This window comes from Narcine bancroftii, chromosome 4 (assembly GCF_036971445.1).
Source record: "Narcine bancroftii isolate sNarBan1 chromosome 4, sNarBan1.hap1, whole genome shotgun sequence".
In the NCBI taxonomy this organism is placed as follows: Eukaryota; Metazoa; Chordata; class Chondrichthyes; order Torpediniformes; family Narcinidae; genus Narcine; species Narcine bancroftii.
Genome location: NC_091472.1, coordinates 296,443,123 through 296,470,706, shown reverse-complemented (window position 1 = coordinate 296,470,706; position 27,584 = coordinate 296,443,123). Strand labels below are relative to the sequence as shown.

At 43.3% G+C, this 27,584-nt stretch overlaps 1 protein-coding gene and 1 long non-coding RNA gene across 6 annotated transcripts in view; one reads left to right on the top strand and one right to left on the bottom strand.

The window, feature by feature from the left end:
* Window positions 1–27,584, top strand: part of galnt13 (polypeptide N-acetylgalactosaminyltransferase 13) — a 256,909-nt gene that overhangs the window by 117,297 nt on the left and 112,028 nt on the right. The gene's annotated exons all lie outside the window — the stretch shown is intronic.
* LOC138762127 (uncharacterized) lies at window positions 203–27,584 on the bottom strand. The gene is made up of 3 exons (XR_011356764.1): window positions 27,521–27,584; window positions 22,571–22,627; window positions 203–547 (listed from the first exon to the last, which is right to left on the bottom strand). It is a non-coding gene; the product is annotated as an uncharacterized lncRNA (long non-coding RNA).

Genomic DNA, 27,584 nt, shown 5'->3' with positions numbered 1-27,584 from the left:
GATAAGCTAAAAGCAACCTTGATTAACAAGGGGAAATGACTTTTGACCTGCCTGGTTAGATGACCCTTCAGAAGCAAGCACTTTTATTATGCAAATGATTTCTTAAAGGCCAACCTCTGGAGCAAAATTTTATCAGATTTGATATTTATTTCACGTCGCTACATTTTTGTGGGGAAAGCAGTTGTCGCCACTTTACATTTGTATCTTGCCCAATTAAAATAAAAAGAACGTGGCAGAATTGGCATGAAGCTCCAGAAATTTAGTGTGAAATGGGGCAAAAGTTGCTTGAATTTCATTGTAAGGTTAATGTTGCTGGTTCAACACATTTGTATTGATTGCATCAACACCTCCTTGCTGATGTCATACCAGTTTATTTTAATTTCTGATTCAGTGATTTCTCCTGCCCAGCGCTGATCGCCACATCTTACCAGCTAGTTCAGAGAGCTTGGGAAATAAGGGTAAATCCTTAAACTTAATGCTGAGAAGGTTACTTTGGAATCTTGACCGGACGACTCTTTTTGCCGTTTTCATTCTCTTTACTACCAGCCTGCCATGAAACACATACTGCACATTACTTCAAATCTCCATTCTTGCAAAAATATGCTTAATAATACCTTATAAAGTTTCTAATTCATAAAATGGTAACCAGTTTCATCACTTATCAGGGCTTACTGTATTCCAAACTAATTTTATATAAGGTAACACTTTTGACCAGAGGAAATTGAGTAGATACTACCATGCAGAATGTCTTGCTATTTTAATGAAGGAGTGAGCCTACCGAAACTGGAAAGAGAAATTTGAAACAAGAATATAACATATTTAGGAGTATTATTGACAGCCATGCAGAAGCCATCACACAACCAGGGACGAACAAAAGGGAATATTAGACTTTATACAACATTTCCAACAGCTTAAAAGCCAGATAAAATGTAGATTTTCAAAATTGAAACATGAAAATTCTGTTAATAAATTGTGGAACAGGCATGTAAGGCAGCAAGAGATTTAATGAATTTGTTGATATTAAACACTGATGACCTGGCGAGGCTCCTGATGGAAGTGAGACAAGAACCGAGCACTGGTGCACCTCAGGGCTGTGTGCTCAGCCCGCTCCTTTTCACGTTACTGACCCACGACTGCATCACCAGATCCAGCTCCAAAAGTGTCATCAAGTTTGCAGATGACACAATGGTAGTTGACCTCATCAGCAACAACGATGAGTCGCACGACAGAGAAGAGGTGGAAAATCTTGTGATGTGGTGCGAGAGCAACAACCGGTGTTTCAACATGGACAAGACAAAAGAGATGATTGTGGATTTCAGGAGGAGTAGGAATGACCACCCTCCACTACACATCAATAACTCTGTTGTGGAGATCACCAAGTTCCTTGGAGTTCACTTAACTAGTGACCTATTGTGGGCAACATCTCCTCACTTGTCAGTAAGCCACAACAGTGCCTACACTTCTTGAGAACACAGAGGTGGGCAAGGCTACTGACCACCATTATGTCAGCCTACTACAGGAGATCCATTAAGAGCATTCTGGCCGGCTAAATCACAATGTGGTACAGTTGCTGCAGAGAAATTGTTGAGAAGTCAATCCACAGGACCACAAGAGTGGCAGAGAGAGCCACTGGTGTACCTCCACCACCTCCCCCCTCCCTCCCCCAGTCAGTGATGATCTACCAGAATTGTCCGACGAGGGCACACAAATCATTGAGGACCCTTCCACTCTACACACAGTATCTTTCAGTTGCTCTCATCGGGAAAGACATACAGGAGTATCAGTACCACCCGACTAAGCAATAGCTTCTTTCCACGGGCAGTGAAAATGCTGAATGACCAAAGGAACTGCTCATGTTAACCATCTGAGACTCTCATATGCACGAAACAACATTTATTTATATATTTAATTGTATATCTGAATACTTGTCCAGCTTGTGTATTGTTTGTTTGTCTTTGTGTATGTATGTGTGTGTGTGTTATGTTTGGTTGTGTGTCCGCATGCTTTGTGACAAAGATCAAAGAATGCTGTTTCATCGGGTTGTACTTGTACAATCAGGCAATAATAAACTTGACTTGAAGAATATGATGTAATATGGCTTTATTTTATTCATGTATCTCTTTTTCCCCAAAGGAAGATCACAGTATGGCATTTGTGATTGTTATAACAAAGCGTAATCTTTGAAACATTAATTGCTGATAAATCCTCCATAAAAGTTTAAAAAGCATCAAGAAAGTGTTGAAATTAGCAATTAGTGTTTCAAGCATACGGAATAGCTTGGGGTATTTAACTTTATTTGTGAAAAGCAGGAGAAACCTTCTGGCCAGTGGATGTTTAACAGGGTAATATTTATGTTTTCAAAGTTATCAAAGCATTGAATTGTTTTAAAAGAGTAACAATTAGGATGTCATGATAGTTTATGGCCTGGTAATTCAAAAACCTAAATCAGATTGAATTTTACATTTATCTCCCAAACACCAATGCACGCTAAAGAAAGTAGCCAGCAGCTATTTAACTGCTTGAGGTAAAAATCACAAACGTTTTTTATTTTGGCAACAAGTGTAATGTGCAAGTGTACTTCCAAAGTCATCCAAACAGTGCTGGGCAGGTCATGTCTCCAGAATGGAGGTCCATCGCCTTCCCAAGATCGTGTTACATAGCGAGCTCTCCACTGGCCACCGAGACAGAGGTGCACCAAAGAAGAGGTACAAGGAATGCCTAAAGAAATCTCTTGGTGCCTGCCCCATTGACCACCGCCATCAAACCGTGCATCTTGGCACCTCACAGTTCGGCGGGCAGCAACCTCCTTTGAAGAAGACCGCAGAGCCCACCTCACTGACAAAAGACAAAGGAGGAAAAACCCAACACCCAACCCCAACCCACCAATTTTCCCCTGCAACCGCTGCAAACGTGCCTGCCTGTCCCGCATCGGACTTGTCAGCCACAAACGAGCCTGCAGCTGACGTGGACATTACCCCTCCATAAATCTTCGTCCGCGAAGCCAAGCCAAAGAAGAAGAAGATACTTGACTTCTGCATTTAAGGAACAGGAAGACTTCTTTCATGCCATTATGTCCAGCAAAACTAAGGTTGCCACCCATAATGTCCCAGTTATGGTACTAAAGATCTGCTCTAACAGAATAAGCTGTGCTTCCACTGGATATTTCACCTGACAAAATGGAACATTACCCCCCCAAAAATGCCCTGGGAGAGCCCCTGAGAAGAAATTTATGTTCCTATCCTTCTGGTCTCTTAAACTTAACCCATCAAGCAGTGCATTTATGTATCACCCCATTAAATGTACAGGAAGCCCATGACATGTGATCCACCCATGATGAGTAAATGTCCTGCACCTTGGAGTGAGAACCTTAGATATGAATGCATGATGTTACATTACCAACACATTGCCAGACATCCATACTCAGTATCAGAGTGCCATCTTGTGGAGTTATTTTCAAGATTCAATTTATTTGCATGTAATAAAACAGTGTCATATTACACAAAATTGCTTTTGATTTTGAGGCAAATTTGTGCCTTTTACATTTGCAAAGTTTGAGAAAAAATCTTTTCTACAAGTACAAACCTTAAGATAATTTCTCTCTCCATAGATGCTGCCAAATTGGCTGAGTATATAGTGTTTTCTATTTTAAGTTATAGATTTTAAGAAACTGGAACTAATTGACAAAAAGCAAAAATTTGTCAACTCATACTAATTTCTGAAACTAATCACCAAAGATTGTCTACAGCTATTAAGTTGCAACTTTGCCTTCCTTTCAGTGGAATCACGTGGTGAAATCTTATGGTTCTGGAGTGAGATCTGCAACTAATCCCATTCATCTAATGCTCCAACCCAAGTCGTTATCTCTGAAAATAAGAGGATGAGGTTACTTCTACCGTTGTGGTTATCACATGTTGAACAATAAAGGAGATTATATATATGTTTAAAAAAGTTATGAGAGCCATAGATATGGTTGATAGAGTCTTTTTCTCAATGTGAATATATCAAATACTAGAGGTTTAAAGTGAGAGAGAGAAAGGTTTAAGGAGATTAGTGAGGCTATTTTTTTACACCTCGAATGATGGGTGCCTGGAACATGCTGCTCGGGAAGGTGGTGGAAGTAGAAATGCAAGTGACAGTTCAGAGGCATCTTGACAGATGCACAGACAAACAGAGAATATAGGGAATGAGCTAAATATAAGAAGATGGGATGCTAGGTGGCCTTCTGTGTGCACTAATGAGGAGGCCAAAGGACTTGACCCTGAGCAGTGATGTTCTATAACTCATTGTGGTGGTTAATTTCACAGAAACTTGAGATATGGCATGAGGAAATCCCCAAACTGGGCATATTTTTGGGAACCAATGATCCAAAATATCAAGCATAAATGATAAATGATGACAACTTTTTGGGACTCCAAAATACAGAATATTCAAAATGCACAAGTTGAGAATTTTCAGACATGCAGGCTGATACCTTCTGACAATGAGAGCTGCATCAACTTCTACACAGTTGAACAACTGGGCAGGAGAATTCCCTCGTAAATTGTGTTCTCAAATCTTGTATCAGATTGGATTTGCTGAGGTCATATGAGTCCATTTATCCTTTACTACCCGAGCCTAACCATAAACTAATCCAGGTTTACTAAAACATCTGAGATCACTCATGAAACCACTTTTTTTCTTGCACTAACTGCAATTGTATTTATTTCTTGAACTGTCCTTTTATATTTATTCTCTCTTTCTGTCTTGGAATTTTGTGGTAATTTAATTTATACTATTGTAGTTGGTGTTTCTTACTTACTTGGCTGCAGCATGTAAGAATTGTGGGGCATCTCTATATTGTATGTTTGTGCATGATAATAAACTCTCATCTCATCATCTTTGTATCATCTCTATGGCCATGGGTAATAAGAAAGGGAAGAGAAAAGCAAGTTACATTTAAAAAAATTATTTGTGTTTGCTTTAATGCTTTAACAATTTAGTCATATTGTTATGTATTTATTTTAATCATTTTATTGCCGTAACAGTTAATTTTTCTGTTTCTGTATATTTCCAAAAGTCAGATGCTTGACAGATTTCAAAGCTGGTGTGGGGCTGTCAAAGGTATCCTGGGAAACTCTGTGGGCAGGTCTGTTTCCATCCTGCCTCCACCCACTGAAGTTCTTCCTAGGAGATGTTCTCACCAACATCTTTAACATCTCCCTAAGTAGTGCTGTGGTCCCTATGTGGTTCAAAGCTGCTACCATTGTTCCTGGGCCAAAGTTGTATGTGTCCTGCCAACCATTACCACCCTGTTGCACTCACGTCCACTGTCATGAAGTGCTTCGAAAGGCTCAATATGGGGCACATCAAACACCTGCTGCCCCCTCACTGGATCCCTTGCAGTTCACATTATTGGTCCAACACTCCACGGATGATGCCATCACCACTGCCCTTCATCTAGGTCTCACCCACTTGGAAAATAAAGACTCATATGTTCAAATTCTGTTTATTGACTCCAGTTTGGAATTCAACACGATTGTACCTCAGTACCTGATAAGGAAGATGGGCCTCTAAACACCTCCCTTTGCCATTGGATCCTTGACTTCCTGATGGGGAGACCTCAAGCAGTCTGGTTGGGAAACAACGCCTCCAAGGCCATACTGAGCACGCCCCCCCCCCCCCCCCCCCCCACCAGGGCTGCGTGTTTAGTCCACTGCTGACCCATGACTACGTAGCCAAACACAGCTCAAACCACATCATCAAGTTTGCTGATTACATGATATCAGTAAGAATGAGGAGGCAGCGTACAGAGACGAAGTGCAGACACTAATGAACTGGTGCAGAGCAAACAACCTGTATCTGGACATTAAAAAAAACACAAGAGATGGTTGTCGACCATCAGGAGGGCCCGGGTAGACTAGATCACGCTCCCTTAACCATTGACAGCTCTACCGATGAGGTCATCAAGAATATCAAGTTCCTCAGAGTGCGCCTGATGGAGAACCTCACCTGGTCCCTTAAAACCAGCTCCATAGCCAAGAAAGCCCAGCAGTGTCTCTACTTCCTGCGAAGGCTGAGGGAAGTCCATCTCCCACCCTCCATCATCACTACATTCTACAGAGAATGTATTGAGGGCATCCTATGCAGCTGTATCACCGCCTGGTTTGGAAGCTGTACCACCTCAGGCCGCAAGACCCTGCAGAGGATAGTGAAGTCAGCGGAAAAGACCATTGGGGAACCTCTTCCTAGCATGGATGACGTCTACTACACTTGATGCAGGTGGAAAGCAATAAAGATTGTGAAAGACGCCACACATCCAGCTTATAAACTGCGGTCTCTTCTGCCATCTGGCAGGAGGTACCGAAGCACTCGGCCCTTACGTCCAGAGTGGGAAATAAACTTTTTCCCCAAACATCAGTCTCCTGAACTCCCAATACAAATGTAGATTGTGTGCCGTGGACTTTCAACGTATATGTCTTAATACCTTAATATTTTAACGTGTTAACTGCTTTCCTAACTTATATCTTTTTAAATATGCTCCACGGTCCTGGAGAAATGCTATCTCATCCTACCATGCGAGCATGGTATGAGCGATAAATAAAGTTGACGACTTGATAACATCATTCAAATCCCTGGCCTCTCAGCCTCACTGCTCGGCCCCACATCCACCTGACCCAGCAAGATAATTCTGACAGATTCAGAGAAAATTACTTTGGGGAATGGTAAATGTGAGTAGAAATCCCTTAGGAATGTCCAGGCCATTGTCACTGACAATGTTCTGAAAGAAATCTATTGAACTTACATTTGAATAAATCAATACTAATTGCTTCCACTAAACTCTGGGGATCTTTTTCCATAGTTTGGTTGCTCATTCAATTTAATATTATTTGCACTGATTAGTTTTGAATTAATTTTCTTCATGTGCAGGTCATGTCCTCTGCAAGGAACCATCTAAGCTAATTCCTTCCTAACCATAGAACCATTTAACAATTACAGCAAGGAAACAGGCCAGTTCAGCCCTTCTAGTCCAGGCCAAACACCTTCTCCCACCTGGTCTCTTTGACCCACACCCAACCCATAACCCTCCACACCTCTCTCATCCATGTACTTATCCAACTTTTCTTTAAATATTAAAATCGAACCCTCATCTTCCACTTTGGCCGTAAGCTAATTCCACACTCCCACTGCCCTCTGAGTGAAGAAATTCCCCCTCATGTTTCCTCTAAACTTTTCCCCCTTCAATCACAATCCATGTCTTCTTGTTTGAATCTCCCCCACTCTCAATGGAAAAAGCCTGTCCACATTGACTTAATCTGTCCCCCTCATAATTTTAAATACCTCTATCAAATCACCCCTACACTCTAGGGAATAAAGTCCTAACCTGCTCAACCTTTCCCTGTAACTCAAACCCTGAAACCCAGGCAACATTCTTTTAAATCTCCTCTGCATTCTCTCTCTATACTGTTTATATCCTTCCTATAATTCGGCGACCAAAACTGCACATAATATTCCAAATTTGGCCTCACCAATGCCTTATACAACTTCAACATGACATCCCAGCTCCTGTATTCAATACTTTGATTTATGAAAGCCAACATATCAAATACTTCCTTCACCACCCTATCTACATGTGACTCCACTTTCAGGGAATTGTGTACCTAAATTCCTTTTTTCTACTTCACTCCTCAATTGTCTACCATTTAATGTGTGTGCATAATCTTTGCTGATTAGTCCAATCAAAATGTAACACTTTGCAGCAGGATGTGAGTGAGCGCAGCGAAAAGACTGGGACCACAGGCTGCGAGCTCGAGTATCACAACTGCTTTATTTTGAATTCCACTCTGCAGCCATTAAGCCTGTCCTCAGTCCCGCCCCAATGACGCAAGTGCCCACGTTACCTTCCGGTCTGGATCGGAAGAGATGGTCCTGCAATGCCATTCTTTCCTTGGCTGCCCCACAGACTGCTTGTGACATGTGGGGCCGGTTCTCCATCACCACAACCTCACATTTATCAGTGTTAAACTCCGTCTGCCTTCTTTCAGCCCACTCTTCTAACTGTCCGATATCCCACTGCAAGCTTTGATAACCTTCTTCACTATCCACAACACCACCAGTTTTTGTATAATTTGCATACTTACTAATCCAATTTACCACATTATCATCCAGATCATTAATGTATATGACAAGCCACAATGGACCAAGTACCAATCCCTGTGGCACTCCTCTAGTCACCGGCCTCCAATTTGATAAACAATTTTCCACCATTACTCCTTCCTGACTAACCTCTTATACGGAACCTTGTCCAAGGCCTTACTAAAGTCCATACAGATGACATCTACAGTCTTCTTAGTAACCTCCTCGAAAAAATACTTTATAAGATTTGTTATATATGATCTACCATGTTGACAACTCCTAGTCAATCCCTGTATAGTACAAGTTAAATTACCATAAGATACCAAAACAGAAAAGGTGATGATCATCTCTAAGAACGCGCTTGATTAATTTACCCACCACAGATGTTACACTCACAGGCCTATAATTACCAGGTTTACTTTTAGAGCCTTTTTTAAATAGTGGAACAACGAGCTACCCTTCAATCCTCTGGCACCTCCGCTGTGGCCAGTGATATTTAAACTATTTCTTGTCAGAGCCCCCACTATTTGTGCACTAACCTCCCTCAGCGTCGTAGGGAATATCTTGTCATGACCTGGAGATTTAGCCACCTACCTCCTCATTAATCTGTATATTATCCATGTTCTGTTGTGTTGGGTTCAGATATGCTTGTTATAAAAATAACCTGAGCCTGGAGTTGCATTCGGAGCTTGTTTTATTTTACACACTTAGTGACTTCTACATGTGTAGGCTTTTCCCTGCTAGTCCTCAGCCTCTCTCTCCAAAACGCAGAAATCCTGCCCTGTGATGTCTTTGACATGCTCGGTCCCACTGTGACAGAATATTTAGAGGTGGTTTGGGAGGATTGTTAGAGCAGGTTGCACATAAACATTTTAGACACAGAATTTTTGCAGGACTTTTGCAGAGTGCCATTTTGCAAAAGACAGCAAAGTAGCAACATATGGCAGCAGCTTGTCTGGAAGAGCATGTGATCTTTGCAGGCAGAAGCAGAACTGATTGGCCCTCAGAGAGGGAGGGAGTGAGAGAGAGGAGAGACAGAAACTTTGGTTCCAGAGGGACAAGCTGGCAAACTTTGGAAGACTGCCTGGTTAAAGGAGAAGACTTGCTGTCTGAAAGAAATTCTGTGTGACCTGAAAGAAAGAGGATCATTTGGAGAACTCTGAAGGGACCAAGTTTCGTCAGCAAGACTGATTAAAAAAGAATCAGGTGCGGATGTCCTGGAACAAAAGGAATTTTTCTCTGAAAACTAACAAGAACTCTCCTGAGTGGTAACCATTTGCCTGTTAAGCACCAAAGCCTGGTGAACTTTATTAATGCTAACTTCTGTGCACAGTTCAAGAATTGCCTTCAACCAGTGATAATGGACTGTGAACCAAAGAACTTTTCTGCACTTATATACACATTACACACACATACACTTAGAATTAGAGGGGAGTTAAGTAGGTTAAGTAAATTGATAGTAATAAGTTAAAGTTTGATTCTGTTTTCATGTGCAAAGATAATTAAAAGCAATTTTTGTTTAAGTAACCCTTTGTCGTGGTGCATATCTATTGCTGCTGTGTTTTGGGGTCCTCTGGACTCCGTAACACCACCAGTCGTGTTACACCACATCCCCATTGCTTTTGAAGCCTCCCTTTCTGTGGCTTCGCCCACTACCGTCACGTTTATGTATTCCAATATAAATACACATACAACATTTACAGTACACAAATCTTTTTTGACTCTGGGTGTTTTACACTCTCTACAGATTCAGTGTCTGTGGTCTCTTTACTTCTCGTCCTGACCTCGTTCTTATTATGGTCGGGCGAACTCTGCATTTCAGTCGGCAGAGTCTCTGGACCTAACTTTGCAGGAAAGTCCATTTTCGGCAAGTGCTCTTGTTGCTTTTTACCTGGAGACTCTGGTATGGGAACGAGATGTTGGCGATTCCGTCTCAGTATCCCTTGTGGTCTGCTAACCATGTACAACCATGGGCTGTGGTGCATGGAAGTTACTGTACTTTGCTTTCGTGCATCGGAGATCCACACCTCATGGTCCCAGCTTTTCTGGGTTGCTTGTTCTGTGTCTCTCATTATACCACTTTGCATTCTTAGACCTCTTCTCCCTCTCCTCATTCTGGAGTTATAGCAGGTCTGGGAGTTCCAGCTGCAATCTCTCTGCAAGGGTTGGTAGAGTCGCGCGAAGGCGATGTCCCATTAGCAATTGGGCTGGACTGTAACCGTTGCTCAGCAGTGTGGCTTTGTACGCCAATAGTGCACAGTAAGGGTCTTTTTCTTTCTTGAGCAGGTTCTTCACTGCTCGCTCTGTGGATACTTGGGGCTATTGGTCACATGTTCTAACCTATAATCCACTGCGAAGGCTTTTATATTTTGTCCAGAGAATTGTGGACTGTTGTCACTTACTAACATCTCTGGAATGCCACGCAAACAATTACATTGGTAGTTCGAGTCAGGCTGAGTTGTGCTATTCCTATAAATCTAGAGAAATAGTTCACCACTAACAAGTATGTATTCTCTCCAAGAGTGAATAAGCCTGTGCCAAGTTTTGCCATGGCCTGTCAGAGAATTTACTTGGCATCAGCAGTTCTCTTATGTTTGTCCTTTCCTGGTTTCACTTTCTGGTCCTCAAGACAATCTTGCTTATTTGATTACTCAGACCTGGCCACCACACTGTTTGATTGGCATGTTCCCAGCACTTTACAACCCTCTGGTGGTCCTCATGTATTTTCTCGAGTACCTCATTCCGCATGTTTGCTGGAATAGCTAATCTCGTACCATGCAGGAGTAGTCCATTGTGCAGACTCAGAATGGTCCTCTCTTTCCAGTAGTGTTTGAGTGGTCCTTGTAACTGGTTTCTGTCTGGCCAGCCTTCAATGCAGTATTTCATGACCTGCGCACACACACTGTCAGCACATAGTTGCTCTCGGAGCTGTCAGGTATCTGTCACTTGTTGGGAGGTTTTCCATCACTTATCAGCACGTGGTTCCGTCTTGTAGAGTGTGTATTGCAGTTGTGAGGTTCTTCCCAGGTGTGTGTGAGATCATGTATGAGTATCTCATCAGCCTCACCCTGAACCTCTGTATCCATGGCAGCAGCGAATCCAGCGCTTGCCCATCTAGCAGAATCACAAGTGGTTTGTGGGTCATCTCCAACTCGAACCGTAGTCCCAAAATAAAATCATTGAATCTCTCGTAAGCCCAAGTCAGTGCCAAGCCTCTTTTTCTAGCTGCGCGTACCATTGCTCTGTTCCTGTTAGTGATCTGGAAGCATAAGCAACTGATGACCAGTTGTCTCCATCCTTCTGTAGACATACTGCTCCCAGTCCATATGATGAAGCGTGGGCTGATATTTTTCAGTTGCCTATTTGGATCATACAACTGAAGTACTGGTGTGGATGATAGCTCTTGCTTGAGGTTACTCTGATGTCCTCTGTTATTCATGTCCCCAGCTCCACAGGTTTTTCTTGGACAACAGATCTCTCAGCGGATTGTCCTTTTCAGCCAGGTTTGGTAGGAGGAAACTTCTGAGCTCACTAATATTTGTCAGCTCCTTCATGTCCTGCATAGCTCTTGTCTTGTCTGGATCTGTTCTCATGCCATCTGCTAAGATGATCTACCCCAGAAATTTCACTTGCTTCCTTCCAAACTCACACTTTGCCATGTTGAGAATGACCCCTCCCTTTTCTGCTCGTTTTAGGAATACATGGACCCTAGCGTCGTGTTGGTCCTTCGTGGTCTCCCAAATGAGGATATTGTCCATGCGGCAGACAACTCCTTCCATGCTTGAGATAACCTCAGTCACCATTCTGTTCTGGAAATATTCAGGGGCAGAGGAGATACCAGAGGGTAGGCAGTTGAAATAGTAACTCCCGAATGGCATGATAAATGTCGTGTAGAGAGCTGATTCTTTGGACAAAGGAATTTGCCAAAATCCCATGTTTGCATCCAACTTGGTAAAATATTGTGCACCAGTGAGCATGCTTAGGGTTTGATCCACTGAAGGAAATATAAACTTTTCTCTGCACACTGTCAAGTCCACACAAATGCGAACATCTTCTTTACTCTTTCTTGGTGCTACAACCATGCCGCAACACAATTCTGTAGGCTCTTCTATGTGGCTATTAACTCCAAGCTTCTCTATTCTTTCAAGCTTTCTCTTCACTTTGCTCATGAGCAGCAATGGGGCCTTTTGATGTCCCTTCAGTGAAAATGGTTTCACATCAGGCTTGAGTTTAATGATGTTTAGCTTCTGTACTAGCTCGAGTCCATCGCAAAGTTTGGGGTATGTCTTCCTGACCATCTCTTGGTCTAGGGCGTCCAATCTGGCCACTAGCTGGCGTCTCACCGAACTGGTCTGCTCAACAGCACCACTTGAAAGTCTCTCACTATCTACACTTCTTCTGTGGTGCTCCTCTCTCTGTATGAGCGCATTTCATTTGCCGATCACAGGACCATCAATTTCACTTCCCCTGGACCATAGAGTGGCTTCTGTGTTTTTTGTAGCTTGCCAACTGCGGGTATAATTCTTTGAGACATTTGTTGGGAATGGCCATAACATCGGCCCCTGAGTTGATTTTGAAGGCTGCCTCCTATGTTAATGTGGGCCATCCAGGGCTCCTCGCCTGATACTATTTCTCCGAGGAACAATCTGCCCACATCCCCCACTACTTCATTCACCATGCAGGTTGACCTACAGATTTTTCCTCATTTTTCGCAGTTGTGGCACTGTGCCCTCCTGGCTGGGCATTGAAATGCTGGGTCGAATGGTAGCTTTCCGCACTTGGGGCATGTCTTGTGCTGTTCTTTGCTCCGTGTCCTTGTCTTAACTTTTTGCTGTTCTGGCATCTGCCCTTTGCCTTTGAACTTCTGCTGTCTTCCTCTCTGCTGCTAGTTTGGTTGCACACATTTCTTATAAGTAAGTTTGTATGCTGCAGCTTAATCGCCTCTTACTGTCTAGCCATTGTGATTGTCTAGCCATTGTGACAGCTTTCACGAGGGTGAGGTCTTTGTCGAGTTGCATCCTCTCCAACAGTGACAAATCTCTTAGACCCACTACTAGTCTGTCACATAAAGGTTCATCGTGCAGATCCCCATATTCACAGTTCTCTGCCACTGTATACAAGGCTGTAATGAACGAGTCTACTGTTTCTGCAGGTTGCTGCAGCCGCCCATTCGTAAGTTACTTTATTCTTAGGCACGAAATTATAATTGGCCTCTCTCCATACTGCATCATACTGAAGCCACTGCACACCTGCTAAGTCTAGGCCTCGTAGCCTCGGCCCCCATGCAGTATACCTGCGTATTCACCTGGTTAGCACCAGAGGAATTATTTAAATTATTTGCCAGTCTGAAGTGCTCAGATCTTCTTATCTACTTCTCCCACTCCTGTGGGTTTGAGAAGTCGAACGGTTCTGGAGGTTTAATTGTGAAAGTTGCCATTGGAGGACCCATCACTCCCAATCAGGGTGCCTCTACATGTTCAGACCCGTCCTCCATCGTAGCTCACCTCGTTCACTTTTCTGCTTTTAATTCTTGAGCCCTGTGGCTCAAAGCTCCACTCCTAACACTATGCTCGTTACAAAAATGACCTTGAGCCTGGAGTCACATTCATAGCTTGTTTTATTTTGCCGTACACTTCGTGAATATCTACAAGCACAGGCTTTTCCCTGCTAGTCCTGAGCCTCTCTCTCCAAGATGCGGAAGTCCTGGCCTGTGATGTCATTGGTCTGCTCGACGTCCCACCAATAGCGTTACACCACAACTACCAGATTTCCTGACTTCATCTGGCTCAATATTCTTTTCCTTAATAAATACTGAAGAAAAAAAATCATTTAAAATTTCCCCCATCTCTTCTGACTTCTCACATCGCCTACCCCTCTGATCCTCAAGGGGCCCAATTTTATCCCTCACTATTCTTTTACTTTTAATGTACCTGTAGAAACCCTATGAATTTATTTTTACCTTGCCTGCCAAAGCAGCCTCATATCTACTTTTAGCCTTTCCAATTTCTTTCTTAAGATTTTTTTTACACTCCTTATATCCTGAAGCACCACATCTACTGCTTGCTGTTGACAACATCCCTCTTTCTCCAAACCCAAATTCCCACTATCCTTTGAAAATTAAGGATCCAGCATTTTCAAATCTTTCCTTTAATACTTACAGGGACAAAGTGACTCTACTCTCAAGATTTCCCCTTTAAATATCCACCATTTATCTGTTACAACCTTCCTTGAAAATAAATTATCCCAGTCAATGTGTGGAAATATATCCTATCTCTAATTCCCTCTATCATGGTTATCCAACTGCACGAAAACCAACAAGGTCGGGTCAGATGCAGCAATGAGCTCTCTGAACCCTTCTCCATTAACAGTGGCATGAAGCAAGGCTGCGTTCTCGCACCAACCCTCTTTTCAATCTTCTTCAGCATGATGATGAAACAAGCCATTAAAGACCTCAAAAATGAAGACGCTGTTTACATCCGGTACCGCACGGATGGTAGTCTCTTTAATCTGAGGCGCCTGCAAGCTCACACCAAGGCACAAGAGCAACTTGTCCGTGAACTACTCTTTGCAGACGATGCCGCTTTAGTTGCCCATTCAGAGCCAGCTCTTCAGCACTTAATGTCCTGTTTTGCGGAAACTGTCAAAATGTTTGGCCTGGAAGTCAGCCTGAAGAAAACTGAGGACCTCCATCAGCCAGCTCCCCACCATGACTACCAGCCCCCCCACATCTCCATCGGGCACACAAAACTCAAAACGGTCAACCAGTTTACCTATCTCGGCTGCACCATTTCATCGGATGCAAGGATCGACAACGAGATAGACAACAGACTCGCCAAGGCAAATAGCGCCTTTGGAAGACTACACAAAAGAGTCTGGAAAAACAACTACACAAAAAACCTCACAAAGATAAGCGTATACAGAGCTGTTGTCATACCCACACTCCTGTTCGGCTCTGAATCATGGGTCCTCTACCGGCATCACCTACAGCTCCTAGAATGCTTCCACCAGCGTTGTCTCCGCTCCATCCTCAACATTCATTGTAGCGACTTCATCTCCAACATCGAAGTACTCGAGATGGCAGAGGCCGACAGCATTGAATCCACGCTGCTGAAGATCCAACTGCGATGGGTAGGTCACGTCTCCAGAATGGAGGACCATTGCCTTCCCAAGATCGTGTTATATGGTGAGCTCTCCACTGGCCACCGTGACAGAGGTGCACCAAAGAAGAGGTACAAGGACTGCCTAAAGAAATCTCTTGGTGCCTGCCACATTGACCACCGCCAGTGGGCTGATATCGCCTCAAACCGTGCATCTTGGTTCCTCACAGTTCGGCGGGCAGCAACCTCCTTTGAAGAAGACCGCAGAGCTCACCTCACTGACAAAAGACAAAGGAGGAAAAACCCAACACCCAACCCCATCCAACCAATTTTCCCCTGCAGCCGCTGCAACCGTGTCTGCCTGTCCCGCATCGGACTTGTCAGCCACAAACGAGCCTGCAGCTTACGTGGACATTACCCCTTCATAAATCTTCGTCCGCGAAGCCAAGCCAAAGAAGAAAGAAAATTCCCTCTATCCATTAGCGCATCTATAATACATCCCCATTAGTGTTTTCATGCATTTCCCATTCCTCATTTCCACCCAAATAGCCTCACTGGATGAGCCCTCCAATCTATCCTCCCATAACACCACTGTAATGTTTTCTCTAACAAGCAGGGCAACTCCTCTACCTTTTACCCCTGTTTCTATCACACCTAAAGCAACAGAATCCTGGAATATTTAGCTGCCAACCATGCTCCTCCTGCAATTAAGTTTCACTGAAGGCTACAATATCATATTTCTATGTGTCAATCCATGCTCTAAGCTCATCCACCTTGCTTAAAATCCTCCTTGCATTGAAATATCTACACTCCTTTGATTACCATCTACTTTTACCAGCCCTCCCCCTCCTTCATTAACTTTAACATTTTGGTTCCTCTCTCCATTCAAATCTCGGTGTTCTTCTACCCTAATCTCCGCACTCTCATTCTGATTCCCACTCCCATACTCCACTAGTTTAAACCCTCCTTAACAGCTCTAGCAAACCTGCCCATCAGGATATTGGCCACCCTCCAGTTCAAGTGCAGCCTGTCCTTTTCGTACACGTCAGACCTTCCCCAGAAGAGTTCCCAATGATCCACCAATCTGAATCCTTGCCCCCTGCACCAACTCTTTAGGCATGCATTCATCTGCCACATCTTTCTATTCCTACCCTCTCTAGCACGTGGCACAGGCAGAAATCTCGAGATTACCGCCCTCGACATATATAACTTTATAACTTCTTCCCTAACTCTATATATTCTTTCTTCAGGACCTCATCCTCACTTCTATCTATGTCATTGCCCACCCCCCCCCCACCCCCCCAACGTGGACCACAGCATCTGGCTGCTCCCCCTCCCCCTCAGGATGCTGTGTTCTTGATCAGAGACATCCCTGACCCTGGCATCTGGGAGGCAACATACCAACCGGGAGCCTTCACCTCGTCCAGCAAACCAGAGATATTTGTACTGTAAGTGATTTGGGCTGTGCCCAAGTCATTCTGGAGACATTCCAGTGAGTCCTCAATTACAAGAGTTCTCCTCCCCCCCTCCCCTTATGAGCCAAGGGGCCAGTCCCCGTGCCAGAGACCTGACCACCCCGACTTGTCCCTGGTAGGTTGTCCCCCAACAGTATTTAAAACAATATACCTATTATTGAGGGGAATGGCTGCAGGAGTACTCTGCACTATCTGTCTCCCCACCCCCTTCCCTTTCCTCACAGTCACCCAGTTAGCAGACTCCTGTCTGCTTGGGGTGACTATCTCCCTGTAATTCCTATCTATGACCCTCCATTATAATCTCAAGCTCATCCATCTGTAACTCCAGTTCCCTAACACGGACTCCCAGGGATTACATCTGGATGCACCTATTGCACGTGTAGTCATCAGGAACATTTGTGCTGTCCCTGACCTCCCACGGTAACTGCGCAGACATCTGGCGTAGCTGATTAGATTTGGAGATCTTCAGCCTGCTGTCTGTGTTCTGTTCCTTGATAAAAATAATTTGGCTCCTTCAGTGATTTTATTTGCTTTTTTGTTTCCTTAATCATTTATCAGGATGGCATCGCTGGCAAGGCTCACAATTTGTGCATCCCAAACTGGCACTGCAAAAGTAGCGATGAGCCATCAACTTTAACTGGTGCAGCTTCCAGTGGCGGCATGGATGTGTGGCAGGTGGTGTTATTACTAGCTCCTGCTGCCTTTGTCATTACTGGTTGTTGCAGTCATTGGCTTGGGAGTTGTTAGCATAGCCTGGGTGAGTAACTGCAATGCCTTTTATAGGGGGTACAGAGTTTTCCATTCCTTGTTCAGATTTCTAGAATGAGCTTTTTTTTTTGTTTTTAAAATAGATATGTGTATTCTACAGCCACAGTGCACTATCTGGAAGAACTGATTGTTTCAGGCAATTGACAGGTTGCTTTGTTTCAGGCTGGGGTTGAGGGTCTTGAGAGTTATTGGAGCTATTTTATCACAGTTACAAGTTGAAAGGCTTTCAAAGTGAGTAGTTGATCAAGCATAACCAGTCTCGAAACTGTCTGGTCTGTTGTAGCTACTAGGATGTTGACAGTAGTAATTCAATTGAATATCAAGGGTGGGCGGTTGGGTTTTTGTTAGAAGTGGGAGGTGCGTTATCTTTGGAATGCTTGACACAGATGATATTTGTCACATGTCCTCCCAGTCTTTCTCCATGTAGATGTGGATTGCTTTATTTTTCTGAGAAGTAAGGAAGAAAGTTGGGCAATAAGCAACCTTCTGATATCATGATGTGTGAAGCTGAAAAAAAAACCAGGTTGTCTTCAGGTTCCTGACTTTGATTTAGGCTATGTGGTGGAACACGCTAATGCTGGTGGGGGACGTCACTGGACTGCTCAGACTGGCCCCCTCCGACCTTGTAACTCCTTCCTGTAGTTTTCCCAGTAAAGGCTGAGAGCCTCCCTCAATTCCAGCCTTGGATCGGGACAAGAATCATATAGTTGTATGCTGGAGGTGTCAGGATATTAAAGCCTTTGACCATGTGCTTTGTGACTGCGTGTGGTTATTGATTGTGCTACAAGCGGTAATGTCCATGTCTCAGGGATCAGACTGAGAACATTTATCTCTTATTTCTTAAAGTATAGGCACGTGAAGCACAGTGCAAAACTCTGTTTGCAGCCTCACATTCATCTATAGCTCACCACTCGTAAGTCCTGTTTACTAACTCCAGAGATCTAGTCCTGGCTGTTAACCGGTCTATTGATTCTTTTCTCTATTCACCTTGGCTTACCAAAGGCTATTTTAATACTATATCAAGGGAATAGAAAAGGTAAAAGCTGCTAGTTTGCCAGCTCAAAGTAAAATTTATGGGGAGGTAGGAAAGTAAAATAAGGCAGATCAAACCAGAAGCAGCGGAGAATGTTGAATTGAGAAATGCAGAAGGAAATCTCACAACAGGCTAAGATGTGATAAGCACATTTAGTTGAATGAGGGATATATATTGATAAGAACAGCTCTTTAAAATTGTGCCATGGGATCTTTTATGCCCACCTGAGAGAGCAGACTGACCTCCATTATGATCTAAAGCTCATCCAGCTGCAACTTCAGCTTATTGTCAAAGTCAAAAGACATTATGGGGAGGGGAGAAGGTTATGTCTGTTTAATAATTGAGATGAAAATGATCTAAAATTTGTCATACACATTATGTATATATGCACTGAAATTCTGAAGCTAAAAAAATACTTTGTTTAAAAAACAGCCATAATAGTATCCACTAAATTACCATACAGAAAGAGTTGCTGTAAACATAGTGTGAAAAAGACTGCTGTTACAATTGTGCAGACAGTTGTGGTTCTGGCATAAGCCCCTTTCACACTTGCAAGTGATCCCAGGAATTAACTGCCAATCAGCCTTTAAAGGGTCTCTTGTGAAAGCAAAATCAGCTTAATGCCAGCACTAGATGACATCATATAATGCCGGGGATTGACAGCCTCGATCCCTAGTACAATCCCTGGTATCTGCAGACCCCAGCGTTGCAATCAGGCAAGTGTGAAAGGGGCAATTGCATTGTGGGATTGAAATGATCCAAGCTTTTGCATGAATGCAGGAACATGAAGGAAGATTAAAATGAAGGTATAAACTTTGCCATGGGAAAGTTGCAGTGGGAGAGAGAGGAATAAATAGCAATTAAAACTTTCAACAGTGTGGGAAAATAGATAGCTCTCTCGCGCACAATTCATAAAGATTGTGGCAAAAAGCAATGGTGGACCTGACTTCCCAGAATGCCATGTGACAGAGAAACCCTTCCTTGAATCCTCCGTGCATGCATCCGGGTATACAGCCCTTAGCCCGCTGCATGGAATTCTGGGAGGTCAGGTCCACCATCGCTTTTTTCCACGGTATTTTTAAATTGTACGTGATAGTGCTACCAACTTTCCCACACTGTATAAATTGTATGCGATAGTGTAACCAACTTTCCCACGCTTTATAAATTGGGGATTGCTCCTTCAGTGTCCCAGATATGAGTAGTCAAGTGTGAAAAGCCAAACCCCTATTCCTATCCCAGGACACTGAATGGCCAATTTAGTGGAACCAAGTTTGAAAGTGACTATAGTTATTGATTAGAGTAGTAAAGGAAGGTTTAAGAGTCTGATAGCCATTGGGAAGAAAAAATCTTGAACCTAGAGTTCCTGGCCTTTGGGCTTCTGTACCTTCTTTCTAAAGGTCACAAGTGTGAAAGGGCTTGTGTTATCTTCTGCATTCCTGGGCCTTCAAACTACCAAATCAGGCTCTGGTGCAACCTATCAGTATTCTTTCCACATTCCACATTAAAGTTTGATAGAATATTCAATGTGCCTGATGACCTCTGACTTCTGAGAAAACAAAGGTGTTGATATACCTTCTTCACGGTTGCCTTGATGTGTTGGCTCCAGGAGAGGTCTTCTGAAATATGGACTCCTAGGAACTTGAAACTACTAACCCTCTCCACCTCCACGCATTAATGTGGATATGTTTGTGGGTTTTCTGCATTTTCTTCCTAAAATTCACAGTAAGCTCCCTTGGCCTTGGTGATATTGACAGCAAGATTGTTGAGAAAAAGAAAAGTATTGTGAACCAAGTTATAAAAAAAAAAATAATAGAGAGAGGTGACTTTAGGGATATGGAAAAACCTTTTTTTGCTGAGAGATTCTGATCAATGCTCTTGTCACAAGGCGGTAACAAGAAGATCTTTGTGAATTAATCAGGGATTTCCTTGAAGTCTAAGTCTTCGATAAGAGTTAATTTGAGTGGACCTTGAGAAATGAGATGTGGCTCAAGATAGGTTTCTGTGGCCTCCATCTATGGTTGCTGATGTGCCCACCAAGTTGACCAAAACACCATTTTATCATCGGAGAGAATGAGAAAGAAATCCCACAGGATCTCAACTTCACTTAAGGCTACTTCCAATGAAATGTCATCAATCAGTAATAACTGGAGATGCTGGTGATTAGATGAATTAAGTTTTCTTATTCCACAGTCTGATCTGCTGGATGTTTGCTCCATTCAATTCCACCACCTGCAGCATTTATATATATATATATATATATATATATATATAATATATTCCAATATAATTTTTTTCTTCTCTGTCCCCTCTCTCTTTTATTTACATTTCCTCAGGATAAATCAATCCCACTCAACAAAATCTACCTATTGCTCTCTCATGGCTGATGCCAACACCGTTTCTATCATTTAGTCCTCTTGGTCTTGACATTTGCACTGTTCTCTCCTTCCCTCCCCTTTCTCTGACAGTTCTCTCAAATCCATGGAAGGTATCATCCTGAAACATTAATTATCTTGCTCTCTTCACAGGCACTGCCCTACCTAATGAGCATTTCCAGTTTATTCCATTTCTATTTCAGATTTCAGGGGGTCAGCGTCTATTTTTAACTTTTAAAGATCGTTTGGTTATTCAGTGTGACAGATTTGATTCTTTTTCCTTAAATTGCTGTTCTGCAACCTTATTCTATTGTGTACTTTTTTTTTCCATCCTCCTCTCGTTCACTTTTCCATGTTTCCTCCTACTTGGTTGTTCGGCTAGAATCATATAGCCCGAATTAATTATGATTTCTGTTATATAACAAAGGCTGAGCTGTTGTATGAAAAAGAAGTTGGCAGATGTCTGTAATTCAATAACTCCTTGGCATTTAGAAGAATATGAGGTGAAACATACAGCCTTCCAAGATAATGAAGTGGATTGACAGTGTAGATGTCATGTAGATGGTTCCTTTGCATGGGTGAATCGGGAACTAGTGGAGTCTGGTCTCAAAATTTTAAAAAATGCCATTGAAAGTTGGCAAGGAAGAATTTGAATAAATTCCTCAGAGAATGATTGTGAATCTTTGGAATTGTCCACTCCAGTGATCTAGATTGCAGAATAATAGTGCATGAAAGGTAAACTTAGAAGCCAATATTCCATACCTGTGTCACACCAGTGCTCATGCAAAGCTTCATCTGGATACTCCTAGTCTGGTACAGCATCTACTGCCTGAGCTGCCAGATGGCCCATTGATGTGCCAGTGAACTCTTCATGAAGCTGAACAAAGCAGATATGCTTCCCAGCTGCACAGCTAGGAGATCTGCTTGCTGATACACTGCCAGATCATCCGTGATCTTATTAAATGGTGGAGCAGGCTCAACAGGTCAGATGGCCTGTTCTTGCTCCTATTTCTTATGTTCTTAGCTTGGCATAATGTGTTGGCTCCATTTCCCATTCTTTCTTTTCTTTCTTTGGCTTGGCTTCGCGGACGAAGATTTATGGAGGGGGTAAAGGTCCACGTCAGCTGCAGGCTCGATTGTGGCTGACAAGTCCGATGCGGGACAGGCAGACACGGTTGCAGCGGTTGCAGGGGAAAATTGGTGGGTTGGGGTTGGGTGTTGGGTTTTTCCTCCTTTGTCTTTTGTCAGTGAGGTGGGCTCTGCGGTCTTCTTCAAAGGAGGTTGCTGCCCGCCGGACTGTGAGGCGCCAAGATGCACGGTTTGAGGCGATATCAGCCCACTGGCGGTGGTCAATGTGGCAGGCACCAAGAGATTTCTTTAGGCAGTCCTTGTACCATAGAACCATAGAAAACTACACAGAAACAGACTGATCAGCCCATCTGCTTTGTGCTAAACTATCATTTGATCTTGTCCAATGACCTGCACCCAGATCATAGCCCTCCATATCCCTCCCACCCATGTACCTGTCCAAATTTTTCTGAAATGTCAAAATTGAGCTTGCATTTACCACTTTAGCTGGGCAGCTCGTTCCATACTATCACTACCTCTACATGAAGAATTTTCCCCTTTAAACATTTCACCTTTTGCCCTTAACCTATGTCCTCTTGTTCTTATGTATTCCACTCATATTTAGGAATAACTATCAAATCTCACCCTATTCTTCTTTCCCTGTAAATCAGTTCCCCAAGTCCCAGCAACATCCTTGGAAATCTAAATGTAAAACAAAAATCAAACAATATTTTCTAAATATTTATTGTTTTGAGTGTTGGTGACTAACTGTCAAAATTATTCAAAAATGATAACACTGGGGCTCGGATAGTTCATAAGTTTATTGATTGGATTTGACTAGCTTTTAAACCTGTCCTTTCGTTCTGATGCATTCCCTATGCTGAGATATTCTCTGTGCTGTTCTGGGTTATGTTAGAGTGGAAGACTGTCATGCTGGAGAAATTCCAGAGCAGCTTAATATCTGCTCCAGAGATATTTGTATTGTCAGTGATTTGGAAATTATGGAAACATTGTTGTCCCAGATTTTATTGAATTGTAGAACAAATTTATACACTGAGTTTTAGAAGTTTCAAGCACTTGTTAACACTCTAATCATCCCATTTTTACTAAAACAAGAATATTTTGATTTTTTTTGGTGAATCTTTGCAAATCTTATAAGATGGTTGGGTGAGAGCTGTAAAAATGCAGTTTCAAGAGCTGAATGCATGAAAAGGTTATCCTTAACATGAGGCGTTTCTTCTTCTTCAAGATAAAGAGGCACAAACACATTGGGTTTCAGTTTGTTTGTGAAAGTTGTGAGCTGTTTATTACCTGTCTCACAAACTCTTGGAATTTCAGCATACACAGATACCATATACAGATATCCAGGTTACCGTTTTGGTGCTTTACTCCCTACCAAAGGTGTTGTCTTTTGGAAGAGTCAGTAAACCGAGGTCTCATCGGCCTCCTTGGGTGAAAGGCAGAGTTCTCTTGGCAGAAATTTGAATGGCTCTGTCTAGGTATTTGCCACATTATAAGTATGACTACACTTCTTGGGTGCTTTGAGAGGATCTAAGTCTCTAAAAATCACTGTACAATTGCAGGTATCTCAAAATATCAGAGAGAGACAGAGAAATTCAAAACAAGGATCTTGTGTGTTTGTCATTTGTCATTTTTTTGTCTTTCATAGTTAGAAGTGTGATATTTCAACATATTTTAATTCCTTCATCTATTGATATAGCAAAAAGAAATCAGAAAACCTGTAATCCATGTACCTGTTATTATCCATGGCGGGGCGGCAGGGGGGGGGGGGGGAAGAGAGAGAGAGAGAGAGAGAGAGAGAGAGAGAGAGGCACGCACGCACGCACACACACGCACACACGCACACACACACACACACACACACACACACACAGTAGTCTCGCACAATTTTCCTGATGCAAGGGTGTTGGGAAAATCCAGAAAGGAAAACTTGGGGATAGAAACTGCATTTGACCCAACTTGGACTTCCCATTGGCCTCATTCTGTCATTCCCTTGACTTTCAGAGATGACGCTAATTCACAATGAATGAATCTTCTTTGGCTTGGCTTCGCGGACGAAGATTTATGGAGGGGGTAAAAAGTCCACGTCAGCTGCAGGCTCGTTTGTGGCTGACCAGTCCGATGCGGGACAGGCAGACACGATTGCAGCGGTTGCAAGGGAAAATTGGTTGGTTGGGGTTGGGTGTTGGGTTTTTCCTCCTTTGCCTTTTGTCAGTGAGGTGGGCTCTGCGGTCTTCTTCAAAGGAGGCTGCTGCCCGCCAAACTGTGAGGCGCCAAGATGCACGGTTTGAGGCGTTATCAGCCCACTGGCGGTGGTCAATGTGGCAGGCACCAAGAGATTTCTTTAGGCAGTCCTTGTACCTTTTCTTTGGTGCACCTCTGTCACGGTGGCCAGTGGAGAGCTCGCCATATAATACGATCTTGGGAAGGCGATGGTCCTCCATTCTGGAGACGTGACCCATCCAGCGCAGCTGGATCTTCAGCAGCGTGGACTCGATGCTGTCGACCTCTGCCATCTCGAGTACCTCGACGTTAGGGGTGTGAGCGCTCCAATGGATGTTGAGGATGGAGCGGAGACAACGCTGGTGGAAGCGTTCTAGGAGCCGTAGGTGGTGCCGGTAGAGGACCCATGATTCGGAGCCGAACAGGAGTGTGGGTATGACAACGGCTCTGTATACGCTTATCTTTGTGAGGTTTTTCAGTTGGTTGTTTTTCCAGACTCTTTTGTGTAGTCTTCCAAAGGCGCTATTTGCCTTGGCGAGTCTGTTGTCTATCTCATTGTCGATCCTTGCATCTGATGAAATGGTGCAGCCGAGATAGGTAAACTGGTTGACCGTTTTGAGTTTTGTGTGCCCGATGGAGATGTGGGGGGGCTGGTAGACATGGTGGGGAGCTGGCTGATGGAGGACCTCAGTTTTCTTCAGGCTGACTTCCAGGCCAAACATTTTGGCAGTTTCCGCAAAGCAGGACGTCAAGCGCTGAAGAGCTGGCTCTGAATGGGCAACTAAAGCGGCATCATCTGCAAAGAGTAGTTCACGGACAAGTTTCTCTTGTGTCTTGGTGTGAGCTTGCAGGCGCCTCAGATTGAAGAGACTGCCATCCGTGCGGTACCGGATGTAAACAGCGTCTTCATTGTTGGGGTCTTTCATGGCTTGGTTCAGCATCATGCTGAAGAAGATTGAAAAGAGGGTTGGTGCGAGAACACAGCCTTGCTTCACGCCATTGTTAATGGAGAAGGGTTCAGAGAGCTCATTGCTGTATCTGACCCGACCTTGTTGGTTTTCGTGCAGTTGGATAATCATGTTGAGGAACTTTGGGGGACATCCGATGCGCTCTAGTATTTGCCAAAGCCCTTTCCTGCTCACGGTGTCGAAGGCTTTGGTGAGGTCAACAAAGGTGATGTAGAGTCCTTTGTTTTGTTCTCTACACTTTTCTTGGAGCTGTCTGAGGGCAAAGACCATGTCAGTGGTTCCTCTGTTAGCGCGAAAGCCGCACTGTGATTCTGGGAGAATATTCTCAGCGACACTAGGTATTATTCTATTTAGTAGAATCCTAGCGAAGATTTTGCCTGCAATGGAGAGCAACGTGATTCCCCTGTAGTTTGAGCAGTCTGATTTCTCGCCTTTGTTTTTGTACAGGGTGATGATGGTGGCATCACGAAGATCCTGAGGCAGTTTACCTTGGTCCCAACAAAGCTTGAAAAACTCATGCAGTTTGGCATGCAGAGTTTTGCCGCCAGCCTTCCAGACTTCTGGGGGGATTCCATCCATACCTGCTGCTTTGCCACTTTTCAGTTGTTCGATTGCCTTATATGTCTCATCCAGGGTGGGAACCTCATCCAGCTCTAGCCTTAGGGGCTGTTGAGGGAGCTGGAGCAGGGCGGAATCTTGGACTGAGCGGTTGGTACTGAAAAGAGATTGGAAGTGTTCTGACCATCGGTTGAGGATGGAGATCTTGTCGCTGAGGAGGACTTTGCCATCTGAGCTGCGCAGCGGGCTTTGGACTTGGGGTGAGGGGCCGTACACAGCCTTTAGAGCCTCGTAGAAACCCCTGAAGTCGCCAATGTCCGCGCTGAGCTGTGTTCGTTTGGCGAGGCTAGTCCACCACTCATTTTGGATCTCCCGGAGTTTGCGCTGAAGATGGCTGCATGCGCGACGGAAGGCTTGTTTCTTCTCTGGACAGGACGGCTTTGTAAGGTGAGCCTGGTGGGCAGCTCGCTTCTTTGCCAGCAGCTCCTGGATTTCCTGGCTGTTTTCGTCAAACCAGTCCTTGTTTTTGAATAACGCTTAGAATACTGGTGGACAGCATACAGTTCTGGAGGATTGATGCAGTTATTATGTTAAAAATAGTTCTGAAGTGCGTGGCCATATTACTGTTAAGACTTCTAATAGTGCAATTATAATTCAAATATCAATTAATTAATTGAATTTTATGGTGATATTCTTTGAAACAATAATATATTATAACATTTAATTTTAAATTTTTTTTTAGCCTGATAAGAATTGTTGAGCCCAATCATCTTTGTGTTGAGTGGGCTAAATATTTTCTTGACTCCAAAGTACAGTGCTTTGTCAAATATAACCTTTGAAATGATCAGCAATAACTAATCTAGAGACTTCCAAGTCAATGGATTGATTGCATAACTTAGGTGGATTGCTTGATGCTACCTTGTAATTAAGTTCTTATTTACAAATTATATGCAACAAAAATGAATTATTCTGTAATGTGACTTCAATAATTATTTCCAGTGAAGTATTTAACATGTAGTTTTGTTCATTAATGGTGTCATTATTTAAATAATTTCAAATGCATTATTTGAAACACATTCTGATCATCTGATTAAATCTGCTGTGTAAAGGAAAGCTGATGTAAATGAGATAATACAATCTATGCCACTCGCGATATAATACATTTCTATGAGGTTACACCTTGGCCTCCTATTCTCCAAGGAAAAAAATCCCACCCTATCCAGCCTCTTCTCATAACTCAATTACTCCTATCATGGTTACATACTCATGAATCTGTTCTGCATCCACTCCAAGTTAATGATATTCTTCATGTGGGTGACCAGAATTGCACACAATGCTCCAAGTGCAGTATCACCAATGTCTTGTACAGTTGTAACATGATGTCCCAAATCCTGTTTTTACTGGTGAAGGCAACCATTCTAAATGTCAACTTCAGCACCCAATCGATCTGTGTTGCCACTTTGAGGGGAGCATGTTCCTGTACCTTTAGCTCTCTTTGTTATGCCACACTCTTCAGAGCCCTACCATTTACTGTGCAAGTATGGATTATCTTACCAAAAATGCAACCCCTCCCACTTGTTTTAGTTAAATTCCAGCTGCCATCCCCTGGTCCACTTCCCCAGATCTTGTTTTAAACTTAACTTCTGTGTCCACTATACAATCAATTTTTATATAATCCACAAACTTACTAGCCATTTTGTCATTTTTTGACACACAACCCTAATCCCTGTGGCATACCATTGGCCTCTGGCGAGCCAACTGAAATACAATCCACCACTTTGACTCCTTCCATCAAGCCAATTTTGAATCCAATTGGATAACTCACCCTAGATCCCATGTAATCTAACCTTCAAGACTAATCTACCATCCGTGACCTTACTAAAGTCCAT